Below are 6,999 nucleotides of genomic sequence, written 5' to 3'. Positions count from 1 at the left end.
ATATCTCAACCCTGCTCTGTTAAGAGGGTTGGCTCAGACCAGAAGAGGAGGCTGAAGACAGTAACCAAAGCAGAGAATAAGGTCAAGTTTGATTCTTTGTCTGAAGATGTTGGTCATCTACGTATGCATAGTGATATACTCTGGAGGAGAAGCTGGACATACAGAAGATGATGATAGTGGATGTACACGGAGGAGGTCAGCGGTCCTAGGATCCAGGACATGAGTGAGAGCACTTACTTCTGCTGTGAAATGAATGAGTATAAATGATGTAGACTTTGGGGGTTGGAAGTCGAGAGTTTAGATTTCTCACAGTGTGCTGGAAGTTAGATTTGAGACCAAGGGCAAGGAGTTGAAGGGCAGGAGTACAGGATTGACCTACAGAATTATTGAAAGTAGGTGACTGGTTTGGTACTTGCCTATAATACATTTTGGATACTATAATTTTTAATCTATAAATTTCTTCATAGAGGAAATGAAATAACCCAAAATATAAAGGAACACATTTTCTTTAAAGATTTATTTATTTATTTGACACAGAGAGAGAGAGAGAGCACAAGCAGGGGAAAAAGGCAGAGGGAGAGGGAAAAATGGGCTCTCTGCAATGTGGGGCTCAATTCCAGGGCCTTGGGATCATGACCTGAGCCAGAGGCAGATACTGAACTGAGCCACCCAGATCCGCCTCCAATACAGTTTTGAAGCCAGCTCTTTGGAGGGAAAAACTTAAGCTTTGCTGTTAAAAAAGAAAAAAAAAAAAAAAAGTGAGGTTAAACTTAAAGTATGTGCAATCCGAAACCAGAGGCATGGATCTCATTACTTGAGAGTTCAAGGACGCGCACAATGACAGATATATTCCCTCCCATTTCTACTCTCTTATCAGTTTATTCTATCTGTTTCCTGACAACCTTCATGTCAGACACGCTTTCTGCCCATGGGTAGGAAATTTATAATCCAAGTCCATTCCCAGAAACTATTGTCCCAACAACCCTTCTGAATCAATAGCTGGCTCTCCATTATGACTCATCAGTCATTTTAAAAATCCTTCAGAGACCAGCGAGGCTATTGTGGCTCATTGCAGAGTGACCCTGACTTCATTTCAGCTCAACAGGTACGGTGACATAAACAACAAACACAGAGCAGTTTTGCAACTCTACTGGGAAACTTGGGAGATGGGCCTGAATACAATGATGGAGTTATTTTCAAGGTCACTGTTTCAATCAAGAAAAATTTAATCGAAGTAAGCAGACTCTGAGTAAGGTTTGGCTCATGTTATTGGTCTTCTTTCTCCAACAGGCTGAGCAAGCCATAAATTATTCACGTGTGTTGATGAGTTATTCTGGTCGCTGTGATGAGATTCTGGCCACTGTGCCATGACCAGCTCATCCTCAATTTATCCTAACAAGGGAGCACTCCTACCCGGATAGGGCTCCCTGTCCCTGGAGAGATTTTTCTGTACGTAAATAAAAGTCCATGGAGAAAGTGGTGTGGGTCCCTGGGTCTGAAGTCTGGCCAGAGCATGCGGACAGCACTATCCATTTCTACCACAAGGTGGCGTCCGCAATCTCCGCAGGCGCTAAGAGCCGGAGTGGCTGAATCCCGGCCTTCACCAGCCAGAACGAGGGGATGTTAGAGCAGAAAGGGTCACTGAGCGCAGCCTGTCATTTTGCAAATGACAAAACTGAGACCCAAGGAAGGTAAATGACCCAGCCCAAACCACACGACTATTTTCACAAGGGCATGATCAAGGTCCATGTCTCCACACTGTCAATCCCAAATTCATTCCACCAAAGGGCCAAGGTTTTCAAACCAAAACAAACAAGCAAACAACAAAAACACATATTTTTCTAAGAAAATTCTACCAAAAAAAATTTTATTTCTTCTAGCCTTCCACACCCTTCCCTCTTACTTGTCTAGACAAATGGCAGTAAAGTCGCTCTGACCTCCTCCTCAGAGTGATGTAGGCTGGTGGGGCTCCGAGGACCTGGGGACCAGCAAAGAGGGTATTATTGGCTTTGTGCAAGATGGAAACCAAACACATGCAGAGAGGAAATGAGAGTAGACTTTATTGAAGATGTAGAGAGAGAACATATAAAGCCAGAGCACCTGGAAAACTCAAAGGAAAAGGAGAGAGAGTCTCCTCTTTGCTTGGGGTCTGGGGTTTTTACTGAGTATTGTGGTCCAGTGTGCATGTCCTCTCAGGCATCCAGGAACTGGTGAAAACAAGGACAAGTGCTCAGGTGTCCTCCACAACTCACTTGTGTCCTGGAGCCAGGGGACCTGCCGTCAAGGTGTCTGCAGTCAGTGGTCTTGGATGAACGTACATAACAACCCCCCCAGTGGCTTCTTAGACGTTATCTATTATGCTGGAACACTCCAAAGACATCTTTAAGTCCTTATCCCTTACAAGGAAGACACACATTATTTGTGTATGAGGCGTGTGTAAAGCATGGTTGCAGGTCCTAGCAGGAAAATGAGCAAAACAAGCAGTCCTCCATGGGGTCCCTTCAGTTTCCTTAAGAAGAGTTTGAAAATGATTGATGGGGTGGAATAAACTTAGAAGTCCTAAAACGTGCTTTCCTTATGGAATTTCTCTCTCAAACCCGAAGTTCCTCCCCTGCCGCATCTCCACGGGCTTCGCAGGCACAAGCAGCTTCCTCTGGAACCTCTGCAGGGTGCAGGCACCGGAAGTCCTTCCAGATCCCGGATCCCACAGCCCCTCCTGGTTTGGGGGTGAACCCCCAACCACAGTCTGGGCGGTGCCTGTGGTTCTTGGCCCCGCCTCCTGCCCCTCCTTTGCTAATGCCCCGCCTTCGCTGCTTCCTGATGCTGAATTCGGCCAAGAAAGTCAAACGAATACTCAACTATTCTGCCACAGGTCAATGGTTTCCAGCTTGGGGTACGCCACCATCACTGACCCCACAACTTCCCTTTTCAGCTGAGGTTGGTTTCTTTTCCATTCGCCTGAGAGGCGGGTGGTCGTCAAGCCCACATCTGTGAATGAATCTGTGTCCTCACTGTGCGCCACGCCCTGTCCGAAGACCCTTCACCACAGTTCTACCCGGCAGGAAATAGTACTTGAAATCCCCATTTTACAGATGAGAAATCTGAGGCACGGAGATCACAGGCCGGGGAAATGGCGGAGGCAGAATGTGAGTGTGTGTTCTCATCTCCCCTCGTGAGGTCTCCCCTTAGAAAACAGAAACTCTCAGGGGTGCGTCCCTCCATGCCCTCCCCCCACCTCCCAGCCCATCTCTTCACTAACCTGTATTTCCACCTGTCCTTGAATCCTTCCCTTCCTACCCATAATTTTGATCCCAATTTCCCTCGGTGTCCCGAAAGATTCTGCCAGTTATTTTTCTTGTATCCCTCTACTGAAAGTATTCCATGGAAGCTTCTGGTAAAACCTTATTTGCCAAACCCATGGCTGCTCCAGAGTCCTCTCCCTGCTCAGCCCCCCCTGACCTGGAGCCTTGCCCCCTTTAGTTTAAGTGACACTGCCCTCCCCTGACCTTCTACTTCTACAGCAGATGTTCTCACTTGTTTTGTTGTTGTTGTTGTTGTTGTTGTTTATTTGTTTGTTTCAGTGCAGATGCTGAACTCCTCCTCAGACCACACAACTCAGAACTCCTGGCTCAGAAGTTCAGGCATTTGTTGTTTCTCAAAGCATCTCAGGTGAACCACTGTTCCCAATAAGCCAGACACAACAGGTAAATATGCAATGGTTCCACTTATAAAAAGTACCCAGGTGTCACATTCATGGAGACGAAAAGAAGAACAGGGGTTACTGGGAACTGTTTGTTCCACCTGAAATGCCCCTACCTCTTTCCTACTTGACTAATTCCTACTCATGCCGTGGGCTCAGCTCCGGGCTTGTGTCGGGCTAAGTAGAAACTCCGCAGTCTTCTCTCCCTTGGAAACGTCATTTGTTCTGCAGCTGCAGCTCTTGCCTACATATTATTCATCCCCAAATCTACCTCCAGCCCTGGCAGTGCTCCTGAATTTTGACGCAAATTCATGTTTTCCATGGGCTGTCTTCCACAATAATACTTCTTTCCTCAGGCACCTTGTCCAAAACTCAAGTTCTCATTTTCCTCCTTTCCACCCTGCTTTTCCTCCTGTGTTTTCTATTTCAAAAACTAGCATCAGGGATGCCTGAGTGGCTCAGTCGGTTAAGCATCTGCCTTCAGCTCAGATTGTGATCCCGGGTCCTGGCATCGAGCCCTACATCAGGCTCCCTGCTCAGCAGCGATTCTGTTTTTCCCTCCGCCCCTCACCCTGCTTGTGCTCTCTCATGCTCTCTCTCCCTCAAATAAATAGATAAAATCTTTTAAAAACAAACAAACTAGCGTCAGTATGTACTGTGCATTTCAAATAGTACTGTACTCAGTAGCTATTATTATATGAACATTCATAATATAATTAGGAATAGAATTATGACAAAGACTTTAGAAAATATGGTGAAGCTGGTGGTTAAATGCCTGTCACTCTATAGCATCTTTATATAAGATAACTTCAACAAAATCAGTCTCTTAAGGATCGAGATAGAAAAAAGTTTAGAAGTTTAATGGCGTAACGTGTTTATACTGGAGGCCATGTATGTGGTTAACTATTACCAGAGCACCATTAGTTACAGTGTAGAAAACCTCCTTTGAAAAGTGGAGATTTGGGGCACCTGGCTGGCTCAGCTGGAGGAGCGTGCAACTCTCAATCTTGGGACTGTGAGTTTGAGCCCCACCTGGGGTCAGGCTGGGGCAGGTTACGTTCTGGTCAGTAGAAAGTAGGGTGACATGTCACTTCCAGGCTGGAGCACATCAAAGTCAGTGTAACTCACCTTCTCCTGTCCTGGTGATTTTAGCAGGTAAGAAAGTGACAGAATCACAGGAAGAAGGAATTCTGCATCCCCGAAGTCCAACACACTGACAGTCCTGGCCAGCCTGCACTGGACCTTTGGTGAGAAAAAATTTTTCTTCATTTTTTGAGCCACTGAGATTTGAGGGTTTGTTACCATAGCATAGCCCCCTGATACGGGCTATTATAGCAGGACAACTACAGTTGATAAAGCTGGAATCATTATTAGCATCCCTTCTCATTGCCAGGGTTGATTTTACCTGTGACCACTTTTTTAATTAATTATTTTTATTAACATGTAATGTATTATTTGCTGCAGGGGTACAGGTCTGTGAATTGTCAGTCTTACACATTCCTGTGACCAATTTGTAAAAATTCCAAAGTAGCCCTGCATTAAATACTATGAAACACTAGAGGGCACAATTGAGTTTTAGAAATTTTTGGTCACTGTGGTAAACGAAGCAAGGCGTGCAATCTTGTAGAAATGAAACAATGCAACAGAAAAATGAGTGGTGAAAATCATTAGCTTTTGAAACAGTTGTCTTCTTTGTAAACCTGTTAGCTACATTTCACCATTGGAGATCATTTAATTAAAAGTGAATTTGCAATACTTTAATTTTAATACAAAACCAATAAATCCCCAAAACACACACAGCATGTACAATTACAAATGTGAATACTGACCTTGAAAAACTAGTGGGAGTGTTCTCAGGGCAAAAGAGGAGTTCGTCTCCCATCTGTATTTCTTTTTTTCTTCAGATATGCCTGTCTACCAGTGATGACCGTTAGGCCATGGAATCCATACATTTTCTAACCTGGTCACTTGAGAAAGCTGAAGTTTCGAAGGCCCAGTTATTATAAGAGGTGACCAGATGTTCCAAACATCAAGCTGTGACAGGAAGCTCCCCACCCACTCCAAATGTCATGCTGAGTTCTGAGCAGACTTCCTTTTCCCGTTTCCTTTTTCCCCTCTCTCTAATTTTTCTTCAAAGTCTATTCAAAAGCTGCTGCCAAAACTGTCTTCCTCTATTGTTGTTCTGATGACATCATTCCCTTCCCCAACACCCCCTTGTCTTTCGTCTCATGGTCAAAGCTTGCCTTTATTTCCTTGGACTGCCTCTATGCCTGCCTGTACTTCATTTCCCCCTTATTTTTGTCTTCTCTTCATCAGTTGCTACACAGGATTGTCATTTTTGATGTCCCAGTGTTGAGGTGTCTATCCATCTTTACTTCTAACAAAGAGAGTCTTCCCATTCTTCCATCCCAGACGTCCCATTTCTCTTCTAAACCAATTCCATTGATATATTCATTGCTCAAGAACATATTGTACACCTTCTGCCTGCCAAGCATTGTTCTGCGCACTGTAAGAAGGGGTATAAACATAGTAGAACTATTCAAGTTGGGTCTTTGTGAATCCAACTGGAATTCACTCTCCTTTAAACACTAAGGGGACAGAATTGCAGGAGGAAATTATGTAAGGATACCAGTATACCACCAGAGTGGCAGATTTGGGGTAATTCTAATTATTGTATCATCTTGTCAAACTATAAGTTCAGGGGCTCTTGGCTGGCTCAGTCAGTACAGCATGTGACTCTTGATCTGTGGGGTGCGAGTTCAAGCCCCATGTTGTACATAGAGTTTACTTTAAAAAAAATAAATAAATAGAAAGGACTATATCTTCACTTACAAATTTGAGTCTTAAATTGGTGTTAAGAATGTGAATCCCGGGATACCTAGGTGGCTCAGTCAGTTAAGCCGCTGCCTTCAGCTCAGGTCATGATCCCAGAGTCCTGGGATGAAGCCCTGCATCAGGCTCCCTGGGGAGCCTGCTTCTGTCTCTGCCTCTGCCTGCCACTCTGCCTGCTTGTGCTCTCTCTCTCTCTAACAAATAAATAAATAAATCTTTAAAAAAAAAAAAAAGAATATGAAAAATCACAAAAACTATTCTTTCCACTGCAAACCAACTCCTATTTAAAAAAATTTTTTTTTAATTTTTTATTTTTTATAAACATATATTTTTATCCCCAGGGGTACAGGTCTGTGAATCACCAGGTTTACACACTTCACAGCACTCACCAAAGCACATACCCTCCCCAATGTCCATAATCCCACCCCCTTCTCCCAAACCCCCTCCCCCCAGCAACCCTCAGTTTG

General features: G+C 44.3%; 1 long non-coding RNA gene across 1 annotated transcript; it reads right to left on the bottom strand.

The window, feature by feature from the left end:
• Positions 1 to 568: 568 nt before the first annotated feature.
• LOC309847898 lies at positions 569 to 5,672 on the bottom strand. Its single transcript, XR_014302707.1, has 4 exons — positions 5,530 to 5,672; positions 4,829 to 4,942; positions 1,904 to 1,978; positions 569 to 730 (listed from the first exon to the last, which is right to left on the bottom strand). It is a non-coding gene; the product is annotated as an uncharacterized lncRNA (long non-coding RNA).
• Positions 5,673 to 6,999: the final 1,327 nt, after the last annotated feature.

The sequence above is a fragment of the Mustela nivalis genome (genome assembly GCF_964662115.1).
Source record: "Mustela nivalis genome assembly, chromosome: 14".
Classification (NCBI taxonomy): domain Eukaryota; kingdom Metazoa; phylum Chordata; class Mammalia; order Carnivora; family Mustelidae; genus Mustela; species Mustela nivalis.
This window is presented reverse-complemented; position numbering and strand designations above follow the sequence as displayed.